This window comes from Ambystoma mexicanum, chromosome 3q, assembly GCF_040938575.1.
Source record: "Ambystoma mexicanum isolate Mex_15411 chromosome 3q, UKY_AmexF1_1, whole genome shotgun sequence".
Classification (NCBI taxonomy): Eukaryota; Metazoa; Chordata; class Amphibia; order Caudata; family Ambystomatidae; genus Ambystoma; species Ambystoma mexicanum.
In genome coordinates this window covers 874,840,832-874,859,907 of record NC_090926.1, presented here as the reverse complement: position 1 = coordinate 874,859,907, position 19,076 = coordinate 874,840,832, and the positions used below count along the sequence as shown (strand labels likewise).

The following is a 19,076-nucleotide window of genomic DNA, read 5'->3' as shown; positions in this document are numbered from 1 at the left end:
TAGCGAATCGATAGAGGAGCTGGGGCAGTACAACCATTTTAAGTATCCCTATTCGGCCTGCTAAGGAGATCGGGAGTCTAGCCCAACTCACAGTTTTAGTGGCCAGGTTTGTAAGGTAATTCAGATAGTTGTCCTCACGCAGCATTTCAGGGCAACGTGAAACCACCACATCAAGGTACGTAAACCTGGACTGGGACCACGTGAACCCCATTAGGTCGGAGGGGGGAGAGCGTGCAGTCAGTAAGCAGGAACAGCACCGATTTAGAGCAGTTCACCTTTAGTCCGGATATGTGTCCAAACCGGACCACATCCTCCATAATTGGAGCAAGGTTAGTATCCGGGGAATGGATGTAGAGCAGGACATTGTCTGCATATAGGGAGACAATGTCGGACTGGCCCGCTGTTCGGAGGCCTCCATGAGCATGCGAATGATGCATCATGTCGGCAAAGGGTTCCATGGCTATGGCGAATATGAGTGGGGAAAAGGGGCACCCCTGTCGCGTCCCTCTTGCTATCTGGAAAGAGGCAGAGCATATGTCCTCCGTGCGCACTCTAGCCGATGGGCTAGCATAGAGCAGCTTTACCCAGGATCGGAAGTTGGGACCAAATTTGCATTTCTCCAGGACTCGCCATAGGTAGTCCCATGATACCGAGTCAAATGCTTTCTGCATATCTAAGGTGGCCGCTACTGCCTGTACTTTCGGATCGATCCTGCTGATCACATTAAATAAACGTCTCAAGTTCAGGGAGGTGGATCGGCCCTGGACAAATCCCGCTTGGTCCGAATGAATGATGTGGGGCATGAATGAGGCTAGTCGTATGGCTAATAGTTTGGCGTAGATCCTGACATCGCAATCAATTAGTGAAAGGGGTCAGTACGAGCCGCATTGGGTGGGGGGTTTGCCAGGTTTAAGTAGGACTGTTATCATTGCCTCCTGGAGTGAGGGAGGGAGCACGCCCCTTTCACATGCCTCCTCCCATAGAGCCATTAGGTGTGGGATCAGCAGGGATTTAAATTGTTTATAGAGCTCAATGGGGAGGCCATACGGACCAGGGGTTTTGCCTGATGCTAGTGAATCAATGGCCTCTGAGAATTCCTCGGGAGTGAACAGCTTCTCAAGAGTGACGCTGGTGTCAGCGGAGAGTACAGAGAGAGGGAGACCCTTCAGGTAGGAATCAATCTCTGATATCTGAGCGCTATCAGTTTTTGGGTATAGAGAACTATAGAATGTTAAGAATTCTGTGTTAATGTCTTGTGGTGATGTGGCCAGTGTTTCATCGGGTCTCTCTATCGCCGGTATATTGGGGCGCCATAAGAATTTAGCCTCCCGTTCGGCCAGATCACGGAATGTGTCCAGCTCTGAACCCAACAGAGCCATGGTCTCAGGAGAGTGGTGGAAAGCATAGTGGGCCTCAAGGGTAGCTAGGGTCGTCTCGCTTCTAGTGATATCCGAGCGGATCCCTTTCAGGATACCACTCCCTTTAGAGATGTCGATACCCCTGGTGTATGCTTTAAAGGATTCCCAGAGGGTGGATTGTGATGAAACAGAGTTGTTATTGAACTCAAAGAATTCCTCGATGGAAGATTCCAGTTCAGAGCTAAAGACCGGTCAAGCAGGGAGTGTGGCCTCATTCTCCACTGTTTAGATCTATCGTGATCCCAACCCCAGTCCAGGGAGATGACCACTGGCGAGTGGTCGCAGAAGGTTCTAGGGAGAATCGACAGGTGGGATGGGTACCTAATCAGAATATCAGATATGAGCCACCTGTCGATCCTGGAATGCGAATCGTGCACTGAGAAGTAGTAGGAATATTTTCGCGAGTCAGGGTACATAAGGCGCCATGCGTCCACAACCGATAAGCGGGGGAGCAATGTCAGGATATAGTGGGCCGCTCTGGAGAGCTGGCGGGGTCTGGAGCCCGACCGATCAAGGTTGATGTCCAGTATAGTATTGAAATCCCCTCCCCCCCACCATAGGGTCGGGACCAAGGGGAAACTCTCCAACAGAGAGGCTAGGTGCAGGTAAAAGTCAGGGTCGTCAATATTTGGACCACAGATGTTTAGAATGGCTACCTCATTATTTTGCAGACTGCCTATGATCAGTACATATCTCCCCTGCGGGTCCACCCATGAGTGACTGCACGTGAATTTAAGACTACGTTGTATTAGGGTCAGCACACCTCGGCTCTGGGTGGAGTAATTGGTGTAGTACCTCTGGGGTCCCCACCGTTTAGCAAACTGCTCACATTGTTCAGAGCGGGCGTGGGTCTCCTGTAAACATAGGATTTTAACGCCATGCCGTTCAGCATGGAGTTGTATCTGCTGCATCTTTTTATGGTTGCCCAGACCCCATACGTTCCAGCTCATGCACGTAAGGTCATTACCCGCCATCCGTGTGGAGATGTTGAATAAACTATGTTTCACGGCGGGGTAATGGCCAGTACCAACCACATGGACGCGGATACACCACTATACCAACATGGTTCTAGCCTGATATTACAACGTGTGACATCTCTTGCGGTCGCCAAGACTTTTTTAACATAACTCCCAGCCCCCTCTCCCTCACCCACATCCCTCCCCCAAACAGAGGAATGATAACCCAGCACAACCATAACAAGAACCAGATCAAAGGCATCAACGCCTGGGGGCCTGATAGCTGGCCTGGCGGTAATACTCCGGACTGGGGGTGTATAAGGATATTCGCAGTTCAAGACAAGATTAACCAATGTGACCGGCAAGGATCATGTGGATCTAGGATCAACAGAACAATTGGAAAACAAGTTCAACTACTATTATACTCCTGTGGAACGTAACAGCAACCTGTGTGCAAGGCCCGATGGAGCCCATTACAGGATAGAAGCTAAATAGGAAAGAAACAAAGCAACGATCCATGCTAAAACAGGAGGGGCGACTGAGCCAGGGAAATACTCATCGATGAATTTTGAGGCCTCATCAGGAATCGTAAAGAAAAATGTCTGATTGGAATGTTCCCTGTCAGTTTGGCAGGGAATAGCATGGAGTATTTAACTCCTAAATCTCTGAGTCTCTTTTTGACTGCCAGAAAGGTTTTACGCTCCTGTTGCACCGCGACAGAGAAATCCAGATAAAGGCGGATCCTTGCCGGCCCAAGAAGCTTGACCCCTTTTACTCTAGCTGCCTTCAGGAGGGCATCCCGATCCCGAAAATTTAAGATTCTGGCTATGATGTTATGCTATGTTACAACACTTACTATAGCGCCAAAGCCCTCGGGCATCTAAGCGCTCCTTCACAAGCAGAAAGAGGTTCAGTGAAGTTGAGCCGAAGTTTAATTAAAAAAGCGTTGTTTTCAGCCGTTTTTGAAAAGCCAGAAGATTACTTTGTTCTCTGAGACCCAACGGTAGATTGTTCCATGCCTTAGACGCGAGCACTGGGAAGGAACGTCCATTTCCACGAGCTCTCTTAGTCCTTACCACCAGTAAAAGCCAGGAGGAGGTGGAGCGGAGGTTTTTTGTCGGTTGATATATGGTGATTTTGTCTCGTAAGTAGGACGGGGCAGTCCCATATATACATGGGAAGGAACGTCCATTTCCACAAGCTCTCTTAGTCCTTACCACCAGTAAAAGCCAGGAGGAGGTGGAGCGGAGGTTTTTTGTCGGTTGATATATGGTGATTTTGTCTCGTAAGTAGGACGGGGCAGTCCCATATATAAATTTATGGCACAAGGTCAGTATTTTGAAAGAAATCCTGGCCGATATTGGAAGCCAGTGTAATTCCTTTCTGGCAGAAGAGGTGGGTTTGTGCCCTTTCAGGCCATAAATTATTCGCACCGAGGTATTCTGAATTTTCTGCAGTCTTAATACATCTTCTTTACTGGCACCCCCCAGTAACGCGTTGCAGTAATCCAGTCGTTGCAAAATAACTGCCCTTACTAGCTTGGCTCGATTTTCTTTGGAGATTAGTGGGGAAACTTGTCTCAATACACGCAGATGATAATGGGTGTTTTTCTCAATAGCATCTACTTGTGCTCCTGCGTCCAGCAAGGCCTCCAGATATGTACCCTGGGTTTTTACCTTGTCAACCATTGTAATAGGGCTGTCCTCAACCAGGAAATTAGAAAATGCAGGTGTTAATGCCTCTCTAGATTTTTTTGGACCCATACATCATGAGTTCCGTTTTCTCGGCATTAAGACACAGCCAATTGGTCGTCATCCAATTATTTATTACTTTGTAGACTTCGTTAAGTTTATTTTGGTCTTCCTGGTGATCTCCCGACAATTCCATGGACAACTGGAAATCGTCTGCATAATTAGTAAAGAAAAAGCCCAACTTTTCCAGTTCTCGGCAGAGGGGAACGATATAGATGTTAAAAAGTAAGGGTGATAGGCATGCTCCCTGGGGGACGCCACACATGATGGTTTCTATCTCAGAGAAAGCGTCTCCCCAGTGCACCCTAGATCTTCTACCCTCCAGAAAGGATCTAATCCAAATTATGGTCTCGGTGGCTAAACCACCTGTATCTAACAGTCTCTTTAGTAATATCCTGTGATCCAAGAGATCGAAAGCTGCACTAAGGTCTAACAGTATTAACAAGCCCGGTCTACTCCTTTCCACTAAAGTTAGCATGTGGGTTTGGAGGTCTACCAGGGCACTCTCTGTGCCGTGAAACCGGCGGAAAACAGATTGCCTTTCGTGTAGCCAACTTGAATTATCGATATGTAATTGAAGATATATTGTAGCTACCTTATCTACCAATTTCAGAAAAAATAGTGTATTCGTAATCGGCCGGAAATTCGTAGCATCTTTGGGGTCTAAGCCTGCCTTTTTTAGAAGAGGAGTCACTGCTACTATTTTAATGGCCTGAGGGACCGTATAGTGTCTGAAAGAGGCATTCACAAATCTGCAGAGAAATGGAGCAAAGATGGTCAAATGGTCCAGAATAATCTTAGAAGGTATGAGATCTCCCGGACAACTGGTCGGGTTCATGATTCTCATGTTATCCTCTATCTCAGCAACTAGGATCTCCGTAAATCTAAATCCTGTGTGAGGGGGTTTTAATTCCTCATTTATAGATGATAGATGATCAGTCGAAAGTTTTATTTCTTCATACTTTGGGTTGGGGAAGTAAGTGATGGGACGTGGAGGTGCTCCAGGCCTGGGCTTCGCGGTTAGGGATCGAGAGTTTGGGCGATTCCAGAAGAGTTAGGAGAATGCGTTCCACATAGTCTTCCATGGGCTCCTTGACAATGTCCTCGGGCACACCAATTATGCATAGGTTATTACGCCTTGAACGGGATTCGGGATCATCATTCTTTTTCTCCACTGCTAGTAACCGTTTGGATAGCGAGGAGACTGCAGCCCGCAGGTATCCGAGATCGTCCTCGGAGGCATCCACCCTCGTTTCAACCTCGGCCACCTGGCTATCAGTCTTCTCAATGTGAGCCTTTATGGATGAGATGGTGCCGTTCATGTCATCAAGTTTGGTGTGCAGAGTGGTGAACCCTTCTCGAATATACTCCAATATCTTCTGCGAGCCATCGGAGGTCGGTGGGGCCGACGCGGCGGGTGCATCCTCCAGTGTCTCAGCATTTGGCCTAGACAGCGTTTTTGCGAACATTGTCAGAGCTCTGTTTTTTCCCAGCACCAGCTCCTTTGGGCATGGTGTCAGCTAAGGAGAGTTCTGGGGAAGTGGGCATGCGTGGGCGGCAAGGAGTGCCGGAGTTCTGTTTCAACGTAAAGTACAACAGGATGTCCAATAATGAGCTGCTCGGATCTCTCACAGCGCCGCCCAGAATTCCCCCAGAAGGGTTATGGCCTCGGAACTATTGGAGGCCGATGAAGGTACCTCAGCAAGGTAGCGTCCACGCCCCAACTATCAGTGGGTTCACCCCCGTCGCCGGCTCCACAGGCCCTGTTAGTCCACACCTGCGGCAGTGGCGACGGGGGACCGCCCAGAGGGAATACCACGACAACCTCGACCACCAACAGCCACGCCCCCAGGGAACCAACGTGTGCAGGGCGGGTGCCGGGCCCAGTGCCGAAACAGTGCTGACAGACGTACGGAGTCAAGGCAGGAATGCGTAGAACACGGCTGGAACCTGAAGCCCCCCAGTGCAAGGCGGCCAGCCACTGGCGTCAGTTAATGTTAGAGGGGGGGAGCTCCACCCAGCCGCAGTGAAAGGTTGTTCAGGCCACCGCAGGAGCTGCCCTCAGTGTCTATGGTGCCTTTAGGTATTTATGATCCCTGAGCTTTGCCACCCTCGCAGCAGGTCGCGGGAGAGATCTATGGGGCTCCCAGGTAGATGGAAGCGCCGCCGCATCGAGGGTGCACCCACCCCGACCATGCAGCCCCTCGGGCTCCTACCGTATCTTCGGTCCCGGAGGGGCCACAGCCGCAGGCAGAGGGGTGGTGGGGGGCCGGGAACCAGCGCACCGATATGGGTTCTCCAGAGGGGCAGCAGCCGTCAGCTGCACCCAAGCTCCTGTGCCGTGCGCGTGCGACAGGATATCCGTGGGTGGCAGGGCCAATTTTAGGCAGGCGAGGGGCCAGCAGTCGTCCGGGCGCACCCACCAGCCAGTGTCCGGGCTCCCAGTCTAGCTCGGCACGGGGGCCTCCAGAGTGCCCCAGGCCGCAAGATGGCCGTCAGGTATGCGACCGGGGCAGGAGCGCCCATCCCCCTCGCGGCCCTTGGCGCCGCAGCCCACAGTAGTCGGGCAGACCGCCCCTATTGGAGCCGTCGCTCGGGGAAGGGCAGACGAGTCCCACGCTGGTTTTTCACGCAGCCTCAGCGCCGCAGCCACAGGGTTTTGGGTCTTGAAAGTCGGTAGGAATAAGCTGTGCTGGTCCGCCCACAGGCGGTAGGAAGATGAGAGGGATTCACTGCAGACATTTTGAAATATTAGGGGTTTCTACCCCGATGTTAGAAAGGTATAATTGCCAAGGGGAACACTGACCTCTGATTAATCCCTGCATCTCATGTGTTCTATCGAGTTTGGGTGCTGGTTTTATCTGACATTCCTTTATCAGGCATTATTAGCCAACTGGTGTGTGACCTGGTCTTTCGGCCTTGCAGCATCCCCAAACTCATCTAATCCACATAGTGTATTACAGCCATGTCCTCAGGGGCAAGTTGTATCTTGTCGGTACGATCATTCTTGTCCTGAAGAAAGTTTATTCTAACAGTGTTCATAATTTACAGGACTCATAGAGGACTCCAAACTTTCGGATATTTGTTATGGCTAATACTGCAAATGTGTCTCAATGGGAGATCTGTGTACTTGTTGTTCTCATTCTAAAGTATGTTGGTCTTTCCAGATTGACTGTACTACTGGGTACTATCCATGCATTTTTTTTATTATTTTTTTTAGCACAGGTCACTAGCGCTCTTACATTTTAACCTATATTGTAAACCATACAGCATACCCATTGTTAGGGGGACAATGGGCCTCATAATGATTTTGGTGGAGTGGCCAAAAAAGTTGGAATTGGAGAGTTACCACTGCATCACCTATGCATTACCACACCACTGAACTATGGGTTTGGAGGTAAGGCGGAGGAATTACCTCCCACAGAATGCGGGAGGTAATTCCTCCACTTTACAGCCAAAAAAAGGCCAAATCGGCAGAATTACCACCAGTGGTAATTCCGCCAAAAATCCCCATGGAGTCCTATGGACTCCAATAAATGGGTACTAACACCACGTACCACTACTGGGGGAGGACGGATAGCCCAGGGGCAACGCATTTGTCTTGGAAGCAAGACAACGCGGCGCAACACAGGTTCAAATCCTGATCCCACGCTTAGAAACCATGCGTTGATATTAAGTGCGTTATAAATGAACAATTATAATTATACTTGTAATCTGGCAGTAATTCTATCAGACCAAGTGGTGGTAACGGTAAATCCGTTTGGTGGTATCTCTGCAGATTTACCGCAGAGATACCACTAAACTTGTAATGAGGCCCTTTGTGTCTCTTCATTAATGATTGTTGCTATTGCTGAAGCATATTTATCATCTCTTTTATTAATTGCTTTCAGATGTTCCAGGTCTCTTTCTTTCATCTGGTGATTGTACCTCTGCCATTTATTTTGTTGCTGAGGAATTCAGTGATGTGCAGTAGATGAGGAGTACATCACTTAATGACGCACTTAATGCAGTGTTTCTCGTTGGTCATATTTTGGTGAAAGCACAGTTGTGCTTTGCCGTTAGGCAACATGTACAGGTGCTAAATTTGCAAAACGCTGGTGACAATAAGTGTCAACAGGTAGCATCTGGTTTATATGCTATAATCACACTTCGATGGTGTTGCTCGTGTAGCTGCTTTGCTATATTGTAGGTGACTGATGGCTTGGGCCATAGAAAGGAAGCAAGGCCATCCTCGTCCATGTGCAAGGTTTTCCAGTGACTTTCAGCAATTCCACAAATGGTTGCACTGAATGCACTTTAAGGTGTTATTATTTTGGTTCAACCCTTGGTATAGTTTGCAGGTTTAGGAATGAGTGAAGCGGATCGCGTGATGCATATGATCCTAATATGGCTGTGCTGTGGTCGTTGCAATGTCTGAAACTGTAACTAGTTTCACTCGCCATAATATCTGATTGACAGCAGCAATATCAGTTAAGTCTGAGATATTTACAAAAAGGATGCTTTTTAGGATTTTTTTCATGTGCTGTGCTTGCACACAATGTGGGATTAGCCGCCTTGGATTTTGCACATTATGGCTGTATCGTGTCATCTGTCACCTTCAGCTCCAAAGCGAAGTAGTATTCGTTTTACTGAACACCATTGCGACGAGTGCTTGAGAGGCCCCTGCAGGGAACCAGAAGTGATCCAAGAATGTACGGATCCATTGTGAGACAGATCTTCTCATTATTATTTTCCAATAATCTCTGTATTCGTTGTGTTGCGTTGTGTCTCCTTGGCTTGCCCTATTAAAATGACATTGCCAGTGTGTTAGCCTTCGAAAATAATGTGTTTGTGTTTTGCAGGAGTGCATTTCTTCACCATGAGCACATAAATAAATTAGCATGAGATGGTGCTAATTTGGCCTCCATTGACGTGCCTTGTTCTTGGCGGTATAGAGTGGTGTGGAAGAGGAAGATGTTTATAGAAGTGAAATCTGTCATGGGGGTGATCATTTTGAAATGTTCCATGTGGGTGGCTTTAATAAAGTATTCAATGCTGTGGAGGCTTTGTTTGTGATAAATGCCTGTATCTATTATCCAAGTCTGTTCTTGGGTCTATGTGAAGGGCTTCGCTTTGGTAAGGATAAAGGAGGTCTGCTACCATTGGCATGAGAAAGTAATCCCATACTTTTGATGCTAGGATTGAAGGGAGCTCCTGCCTAGCGGATTCCTATTATTTATTTACACAAAGGCATTGTAATGCTTCAGCAATAGTGTGATCTAATGCATTGCATCCTTTGTTACAGTAGATGAAACAAGCCATTTGACCATCTGCAGGCCAGGCATGCACGCTCCAAGCTTATTTTTAATGCACTGTTGCCGTAATTATCTAAGGGGTATTCTGCACTCTTGCAGTGCACGCATGTGTTTACTTAGACAATGGTAGCACACAGATGCATGTTAGGGCACCAGGTATTAATTGTGATACCTGCTCGATGGTCCTAGTGTCTTCCAGGCCTGCAGCTACCTTTCAGCTATATCTTGCCTTTGAGAGCCACTCTTTGCTACATATATATGGTATGCAGTGATTTAAACGAATGAAAAATAAAACAGCGAGTGCAATTTTAACGAACCTAAAACAACGAAAAAAATATTGAATTAAAAAAACATGTACGGGTAGGGTAAGTGGTTAAAATGGCTGTGGGAGGTGTTGGGGTGGGGTTTTAAGCAAAGGAAAACGGTGGGCTGTGGGGGAGACCCCCCACATAAAACTTTAAAATTTGAAAACAAAACAAAAAAATGTCATTTTTTTCCTTGTTTTCGGTTCGTTAAAAATGTATTCTTAATTTATTCATTCGGTATGGTATGCCTCGTGGGATGTAGCAACAGTGTTGATGAGGGCCAACATCCGTACCTCGCAAATAAGTATGCCGCAATTAGGCGGCCTGCATCTGCTGTTGTTGCCGGCAGAGCTTTTAAGTGCAGAGGCCGCCCCCAAGATAAGTGATGCACCAACCTGTTTTACTTCCTGAAATTAAGCAATACACCCAACAAAAAACCCAGCAAAAGATCCAGTAGGCAGGTGTCTGGCCCTACACTGCTATGTTGATGTGTTTCTGCTAGAGGCAATAGCAGTATATGCCACTCACAATCTCATCTGAAGAGGGCCTATAACATGTGTAGGGGATGGTAGGTCAATGGGACCCTCCCTCCCACTGCATGTCCCACTCTGGTGAAGACTCATGACTCGTCGGCAGCCCACCGGCTGCCGGGCCCAGGCGGCAGGGCGGCTGCAGACCGACACGTGAGGCTGCACCACCACGTTATGTGGCAGAGCACAGACGCCATCTTGTATTAAGCCAACCCCATCTTGCTAGAAACGTGCAGATCTAACCCAGGCAGAGCAAACCTGCACAATGAAAGCAGCAGAGTGACCCCCACTCGACCGCGCTCACAGAGGCCCACACTTCCCCCACCTCCCACTGCATGGCAGATCCGCTGAGGACTCGTTCTCACGAGCCACCAGACACAAGCAAACAACAAAATAAAACACTGTAGCTGTTGACCTTCCGCAGTACATCATTGCCCCAGCCATGAACGGGAACATTAGGAAGTAACTGAGACCAGCCCAAACCCTGCAGGCCCTGACCCTGTACCAAGCCCCCAACGTTAGACAGCATGGCGCCTCACACCTATACCTACCCCGAAAACTCTTGCAATGTGTAGAAACCATTTATGTAATGTATGTCCGGTTGACTAACGTTTGCTGCTAATGTGAAGGAGAATGGGTAAAGAGTAAATATGCAACCGATATTGTTTATAATGTAGATATGTACAAAGACTGGCTATCTGATAACAATATGTAATAACATGTGTTGCCCTCTTTATACAGACACTTGCCTAACACTACCTCATGTTCGTATGTCAACTATAGATGTGAATTGTTGTGCTAAAGGGTATGGTCCCTAGTTAGTATTCCTTCTAATGCAAATGCATACGAGTCCTTTTAGAGACCCCATGTGTTGTTATTCGCCCCTCACCCACGGGACAGTATACCGCCTTGTGCAAGATGCTGCGCACATAGCTGCAAGGCCATTTCCCCCTCCTCCTGCCCAGGCCCTCTAGAGATAGCTGGTGTGCAAACAGCACAGCTTCGCCTCCCCTCCCGACCCGGCTGGACCCATTTCAAGCCTCCGCCTCCCCCATGTCAGAGGCGGCCACAGCCTGACTCCATGATTTACGAGCTACCTGGTCCTAAATCCCACCGTCTCTCAGGCACCAGTCACATGCCAGTGGTATCTCCATCAACCCCAAGTTAATGACCCTAAAAAGGGGGGCGCCCACACGTGTACCAACAGATCGTAATACCATCCCTCACCTAAACTGCCAAGACAGGGTGGTCAAGCGACCCCTCCCATGCCCCTGACTATGCACATGAGACCAGAATGTTTGAACCTAAGGTATCCTCCAAACTGATGTATTGACACACTTCAGATCGTATATCAATGTTCCTGTCCACATATTGATCTAAGGTCAGCGCTTCCAAGAGTTGCAAACCAACGGAAAGCATAAAGTGTGACGAATGGGTGGGAATGTGTGGACAAAAGGGCAAATGTTAGTTTAGTTATCAATCATCGTTACAATGCATGTCCGGCCCGGCACTCCACCCCGATGAGCCCAGTTGACCTTCCACCCCACGTGGTGCAGCACCAACGTCCGCCAATCCTGGAGAAGCAACTGTATACAATGTATACCACCTAGCCATCACCACCCAATCCCTAACACTATGTGCCCCCTATAGCTTGTGTCATGCGTGATGTAGTTCTGTAATAAGTAGGACAGTCTTCGCCATTGTCAGACATAGCGCTCTCGGAGTTTGCAGAGTCCTTTGCATGCCCTATATTGATCTATATAAAGCTCTTTTGATCTCACCCGCACTTGGTCCTGGCCTCATTCCCCTTCTGGGGTGGGTCCTTTATTGCCTCTCACTAAGGGGGGTGCGTTTCTGGGGACGCTTACATTCACATGCATGGCACTTACTGTGTGCAAAGATATGCTTTTTCAAGTAAAATGTATTTTTACTTCCCTGCAAATACCCCAGACAACAATAAGAACTACTTTTTGACCCCATAAAAGCTTGGACTCTACCGACAGAGCGTCATCCGTTTCGGTTACTCACTGGTTTGTCTGGGTCTCAGCAGACATTGTTAATTGGCTGCAGCGTCAGCAGGCGGGACAGCATGAGGGACATCCAGCCAATGAGTATGCCAAACCTTGGCTGTTTCCGCAGAACATTGGGGCTTCCAGTAGTGATTTTTTGTTTAGGTAATTTGTCCCCTAAGTAGGGGTAGGAACTTTGGGGGGGTGTTTTGTGTGCAGGTGCCTTATCTTTACATAGAAGATGTAAAGTGACCTGCCTGGTTTCTGTCCTGCCTGACACAGGATAAACCTTTCAAAACCAGGATTGACTTGTGGATGAAAATAGTAACAGAGGAGCCCTGGTCGCTGGGCCACAGTCCTCTTTCATTTAGATGTGCTATAACAAGGGTCTACAACCTGTGGCTATCCACGTGTTTTCTACTACAACTCCCAGGAAGTCCTTCAAGGGTGGCAACCTTCTCCACATTGCCACTCTTTACTCCCGCTCCGCTGTCAAACATTCCTCTGATATCTGCCGCCTTCTTGAAGAACTTGACCTCGATGTCCTCGGTCTCACTGAGACATGGTTTACGGCCAGCTCTGTCACCAGCTTTGACACGCTCCTACCAGATGGCTACAAGATCCTCTCCGTGCCCAGGCCCAACCGCTCTGGTGGGGGTGTAGCCCTTATCTTCCCTGAGTGGATTCCTGCCTCTTGTCACTCCTACGCAGGCCTACTCCTCTTTTGAATGCCTCGTCTGCAGGCTCTCTCCCCTAGCCATTCCCTTACTGTGGCTACTATCTGTCGGCCACCTGGCCAGATGTCTTCCTTCCTCTCTGAGTGGGCGGACCTCTCCTCCTCACTCCTGGCCTCAACCACTCAACTCCTCCTTCTTGGAGACTTCAACATCCACCCGGATGCCCCATGTCCCCCCTCTGAACTCTTTCGCGACCTCTGCGACTCTCTCTCACTCTCCATTCTCCCCTCTGGCCTGACTCTTTCTGCAGGGCACACTCTCAATGTTCTGATCTCCTCAGACCTTCCACTCTCTGTCCCCCTCTCCACTCCTCTCTCCTGGAGTGATCACTTTCTCCTATCCTCCCACCTCACCCTCCCTACCCCGCAGGCCAAGCCACCTCCGTCACTGCCACCCACCTTCTCAGTCTTCCGACCCATGAAGCGCGTGTCAGTTGAGGCTTTCGCCGCCACCTTCTCACCCCCTCCTCACCCTCTGGCTGACTCTCACCCTGACACAGCCCTCTTCACGCTCAACTCTTCTATATCTGATACTCTTGAATCCTTGCTCCGGTCATGAGAATCCGCCTGAAGCCCAAAGCCAAGTGTAACTCCTGGTATGACTCAGACCTCGTCACCCTAAAACGCAAATGTAGGTTGGCCGAGAAGAAATGGCGTGCTTCAAGCTCATCCTCTGACAAACTGGCCTGCCGCCTGCTGCAAAGGCAATAACAGCTCTCCGCCCTCTCCAAGAAGAGGCTCATATCCAAGCCCGGGTCTCTGCTGCATCTAACAACTCAGCTGAACTCTTTAAAATCTGCAAGGAACTGGCCAATCCTGCCGCAGTCTCCACCTCTCCTGTCCCTTCCCAGGCCCTCTGCACGGCACTGGCTTCTCACTTCATCTCTAAAACTCAGGACATCCTGTCCTCGCTCTCCTCCTTTCCCCTCCCTCCCGTTTTTCCCTGCTCTTCCTCTGGCCCTTCTGCAGCCATCCCTCCTCCCTCCTTCTCTTCCTTTCCCCTTTTCTCTGCAGACGAGGTTTCTAGACAAGTCCGATCTATGAAAGTCATCGACTCCCTGACTCCTGCCCTGGCTGATTCCTGCAATCACTCCTTCGCCACTGGAGTCTTCCCTTCCCCCCTGAAGCACTCCTTGTGCACCCTCTTCTTAAGAAACCCTCTGCTGACCCCTCCTGCCTGGCTAACTATCGCCCAATCTCCATCACTCCGTTCCTGGGCAAGCTCCTTGAGAAACTGGCCATCTCCCAGCTCACTCTCCACACTGAATCTGTTGGTTGTCTTCATGACCATCAGTCTGGCTTCAGAGCTGCCAGAAGCATGGAAACTGCTCTCCTAAACATCCGTGAAGACCTGCTCACCAACCTTGACTCAAACACCCCTTGCATTCTCATCTTGCTTGATCTCTCTTTTGCCTTTGACACCGTCAACCATGCCATCCTGCTCAACCGTCTCCGTAATAACCTGGGTATCACTGGTCAGGCTCTGGCGTGGCTGACTTCTTTCCTCTCCAACCGACCCTCCCAGGTCCAACTTGGGTCCTTCCTCTCCGACATCTTTTTCTCTACCTGTGGTGTCCCCCAGGGATCTAACCTCTCTCCCTGGCTGTTCAACCAATACCTGGCACTCCTTGCCCACCGTATCGCTGCTCTCTGTCCCAACTTTCATTGCTATGCGGGTGATAACCAGCTCATTTTCAGGCTACCCTCGGCCTCCTCCTCTCCCTCCCTCATCTCGGACTGTCTGCCATCCAGGAGTGGTGCGCCGCCAACGACCTCTGCCTTAATGCCAGTAAGACTGAGATTCTACTCATCGGCACACCCACTCCCTCCTTCCCTGCAGCTCTCTGGCCGGCCTCTCTTGGCCCTCTTCCTACTCCCACCTGCAAGGCTAAAAACCTCGGGGTCATCTTCGACTCTGCACTCTCCTTCTTTCCTCACATCTCTGACATCTCTAAGAAGTCACACTACCAGCTACACCTCCTCAGAGGTATTCTTCCTTTCCTCTCCTTCCCCCAGGAGCTCACTGTCTCCAGAGCTCTATTCCTCTCTAAGCTGGGCTAGTGTAACAGCCTCTATCTAAATCTGCCTGCCTCTACTCTCCGCCCTGTGCAACTTCTCCAGAACAGGACTGCGAGACTTGTCCTTGGCCTCAAGCCCAGGGACCGTATCTCCCCAGGACTGAAATCTCTGCACTGGCTCCCAGTGGCTGCGAGCATTAAGTTCAAAACCCTCTGCATTGTACACAAGGCCTTCTGGGGTCTGGGGCCGCAATACCTTCAACTCTCTCTTCCTAAATATCTTCCTTCTCGAGCTCTTCGCTCATCCGCCTCCAACTCCCTCAGGGTCAGTCGCTTCTCCAAGCAAAAAGTTGGTGGCAGATCACTCTCTTCGGCAGGGGCCTCTCTCTGGAACAGCCTTCCTGTATCCCTGAAACTGGAGGAGAACCATCTCAGGTTCCGGAAGCACCTCAAAACCTTGCTTCTGCTTTCTCTCCCCCGCTAAACTCCCTACTGTAACTGCACTGGTTACCTGGCCACCCTTTCTGATCTTTGGCCCAGGCCACGTCATTTGGCCACCTGGACTGCCCCCCCTGGCAATGTTTTCTGTACCCCTTCAGTCCCCCTACCAGCACTTAAGCCTGCACTTCCTTGCACTTGCCACTAGCTGGCCGTTATTTATCTTATTTATTCCACTTTCCCATGTACTGCACTTTTCCCTCTCCCTTCCCCCTCGCACTTTTCCTTTCGCCCCTTCCCATGCACTTGCGCGATCTGAATGACACCTGGCCTAGTAGAATCGTTGTCTGTCCCCCTTTGTTCCCCCCCTTGCCTCATCGCGCCTTGAAACACTTGTGTATAGGCGCGTTATAAATGCCATATCACATCATAACTCAGCATTGATTATGCTGAGAAGGGCTGATGGGAGATGTAGTACAACACATCTGGAGACCCAACGGTGCAGACAGTCTCTTGTATAAGGACAAGAACAGTTCATGCACATCCTCCTGAACCAGCATCAGATGAAATAGTATGGAACGCTTTACCTTGGGTCTTTTATTCAGGTGGTGCAAAAGTACTTATTAAGGCGGCATCAACCACTTTGTCCTGTTCTGTCCCCATGCTTGGATTGAGCTATAGGGCAATGCCCGAACCAAAAATGAAAAATGCTAGTATGAGACAGTTATTTTGATCAAAGTGTGCCACATACTTGCCAACCCTACAGATTTAGGCAGTAGGCTACTGCTTTTGAAGCCGTCCTACCGCCTACAGATTTCAGTGACAGATCCTACTGCTTTTTACAGTGGTAAGTAATTTATGTGACTCCATGGCAGGCTCCAGGACAAAGCATGCAACACATTAATTAGTCTGTTTGTACAGTGGACTGGTAGGTGATTACTTTGATTGCACTCAGACCAAACCACTGACCTGACAGCTACTTGGCTCTGTCCTGCACTCTTGCCAGGTCAACCCTTAGGTGAACCACCAGTGAAAGCAAGTGGCAAGTGTAACACCATCACACAGCATCTGCCGACAATTTGCTGTTACCATTTAGAATTATACATTTTTAACATTTCAACATCTTTCCATGTTGTGCTGTTTGTATGTTTTGTATTTTCCTGTGATGTCATTGTTACGAGAATTATTATTTTTCAAACTTGAAAAATCCTACATCTTTTTGGTCACAGAATTTTGGCAAGTAAGCTTTTTTGGTCAATGTGGGCCAGTTTGATGAGTTACTTTACTATGCAGCTAGTAGTTTTGCCCATTGTTACTGAATAAATATTCTTTAAATTGCGAAATTTGCATCACATTTTATGAAAAAACTCTCCCTTGGGTACTACTGAAACCGTCGGTCACAAAAGGAATGAATTGCCATTTGCAATGGTGGGCCACTTCTTCATTGAGTGCCAGAGGCAATTGTATGCCCCAGTCCGACCCTGGTTGTCCCACAAACTATTGCCTTGAGTGTTGATTGGTGGGAGAGACTTCAGGTGCCATGAGCCATTCCATGCACCTTTGTGCGGACATGGCAGTGGTCAGACGTGGGCCTTTGACCATAAAGTTGCAGGAAATATGAAGTGGCCTGTGAATGGGTCTGAGTCACAGAATCTGTTGCTGATGGCCAGTTGTGTCTTGTATGTGTTCGCAACATTGTGCAGGACACAGCCACAAACGATCCCATTTCTCCCACTTCTGTGTTCCCAATCCCTGCGTGCTCGCGCCGTAATCTGTTTCCGTGCTTCATTTCTGCTAGGACCTTAGGCTGGTTCAAATGTAACTTTCCTTTAAAACCAGTTAAAGACGAGGGTTCATTTGGAGGCTGTAGCAGGGACATTTCATTTCTAATTTAAAATGTCTGTGCGACTTCTCCGTCTGGTATGTTGAAAGACAATTACACTGAAAGTGACTAATCGGAAAACATTGCATGCATTCCCCTCACTCTTCAGAGAAAAGATGGAAACGAAACTGAAACTGCAGAAGTCCCGCAGCGTTCAAAGGATGTGTCCGTCAAGAAAAAGTCTGAAAAAGAGGGGCAACTTCCTTCGCTGCTAGTCGCGTGAAGAGCAGAGTAAAGCAGTAATATCCGAGCTCCGCCCGGCCGACTATCAGAGCGGCAGCGCGCGAGGAGCCGCAGCAGGAACAAAGAAGGGGAGACAGTGGTCGCCATATTAAGAGTGCGGGTCACTGTCTTTCACGGCGTTGGCCCACGTCAGCTCGAGCACACGATATGAGGTACGCGTTGCCGTTTGTTCGCAGGTTTCCTTTCTTCTTAATCACGGAAGTGATTCAAATTGTTCGACCCCTGGCAGGATAGTTTCGTGGGCGAGGTCGGAGGGTGTGCATGGAATGGTAAGACTCACTCGGCACCCCCTCCTCTCTTGTTTTGCCCACACCCCTTGCTGACGATTGAGTGCGCTCATTATAAGTCCAGGGGCACAACTAGACCCTGGGTGAGGAGAGGGTAGTTTGTTACTAACGCAGACATGTTTATCAAACATGTCTATGTTAGTAATTCAAACGAGCATTCATTCATTGGATGTGGGCATGTGCCACGCCTAGAAAGAAATGTGAATGTTAGCATGCGCCACGATTGATTGATTGTTTATTCGTATAGAACCTATACACAAAGTGTTTCAAAGTGCTTCAAGGAGGGAGGGAACATGGGAGAAAAAAACAGTACATTCATACAAGTCCTTGAAACAGTACAGAAGGTGAGAAATAACTATCAAATCATAATAGATAGTACAAGTGCATGTAACAATAAGGGAGAGTTGAGGGAGGAAGGATGGAAAACAAAATGAGCAGTAGCATTACTATGCCTGACGACAATTGTTGCAGTGCAAGAGTGACAAGAGGAGGGGGAGGGAGGGGATGAGGGGAGGAGAGTAGAGCTGAGGAGAGGAACAAAACAAGTTACTATCAGTTGAAGGTCGACGACTATTCCAGATGGTGCTGGGGAGGGAGAGGGAGGGACAAAACGGAAGGAAAGGGGGGACAGACAAGCTGTTATCAGTGGTCGAGGGACCGATGATAAAAGTAAGTGCATTAAAGTTTAGGGTAAAGGGGTGGGGTGGAGAAAGGGAGGGAGAGGGGGAAATGTCTACAAGACAGGCGGCTACGAATTACTATGCCTGACGGCAATTGGGGTAGTGCCCGAAAAAGACAGACGGAAGACGGGGGGGGGGGGTGGTGGAGAGGGGAGAGGGGGCAAGGTGTAAAGGCAGGAAGGAGAGAAGGGGGGGAAAGAGCAAACACAGGGGGAAAAGGGAAGAAAGAGGGTGAAGAAGAAGGGGGGATGGAAAAGGGGGATGCAGGGGAGACATGGGGACACTGGCAGGGGTGACAAGGGCTCACTTGCAGGGGACAGAGGTGACATGGGCACACTGGCGGGGGGCAGAGGTGACATGGGGACACTGGTGGGGGCAGGGGTGACATGGGGACAATGGTGGGGCAGGGGTCACATGGGGACAACTGGCGGGGGCAGGGGTGACAAGGGGACACTGGCGGGGGGCAGGGGTGACAATGGGACACTGGTGGGGGCAGGGGTGACAAGGGGACACTGGCGGGGGCAGGGGA

General features: G+C 49.3%; 1 protein-coding gene across 5 annotated transcripts in view; it reads left to right on the top strand.

Annotated features, from left to right (window-relative positions):
- Positions 1 to 19,076, top strand: part of LOC138583065 (sterile alpha motif domain-containing protein 9-like) — a 275,663-nt gene that overhangs the window by 180,547 nt on the left and 76,040 nt on the right. For 2 of the 5 annotated variants that reach the window (XM_069654985.1, XM_069654981.1), the window contains exon 1: positions 17,493 to 17,732. The exons of the other annotated variants lie outside the window; for them this stretch is intronic. The gene's annotated coding sequence lies outside the window, so the exon portion shown is untranslated. Of the gene's footprint in view, positions 1 to 17,492; positions 17,733 to 19,076 lie in introns of those variants that run through there. 5 annotated transcript variants of the gene reach the window in all.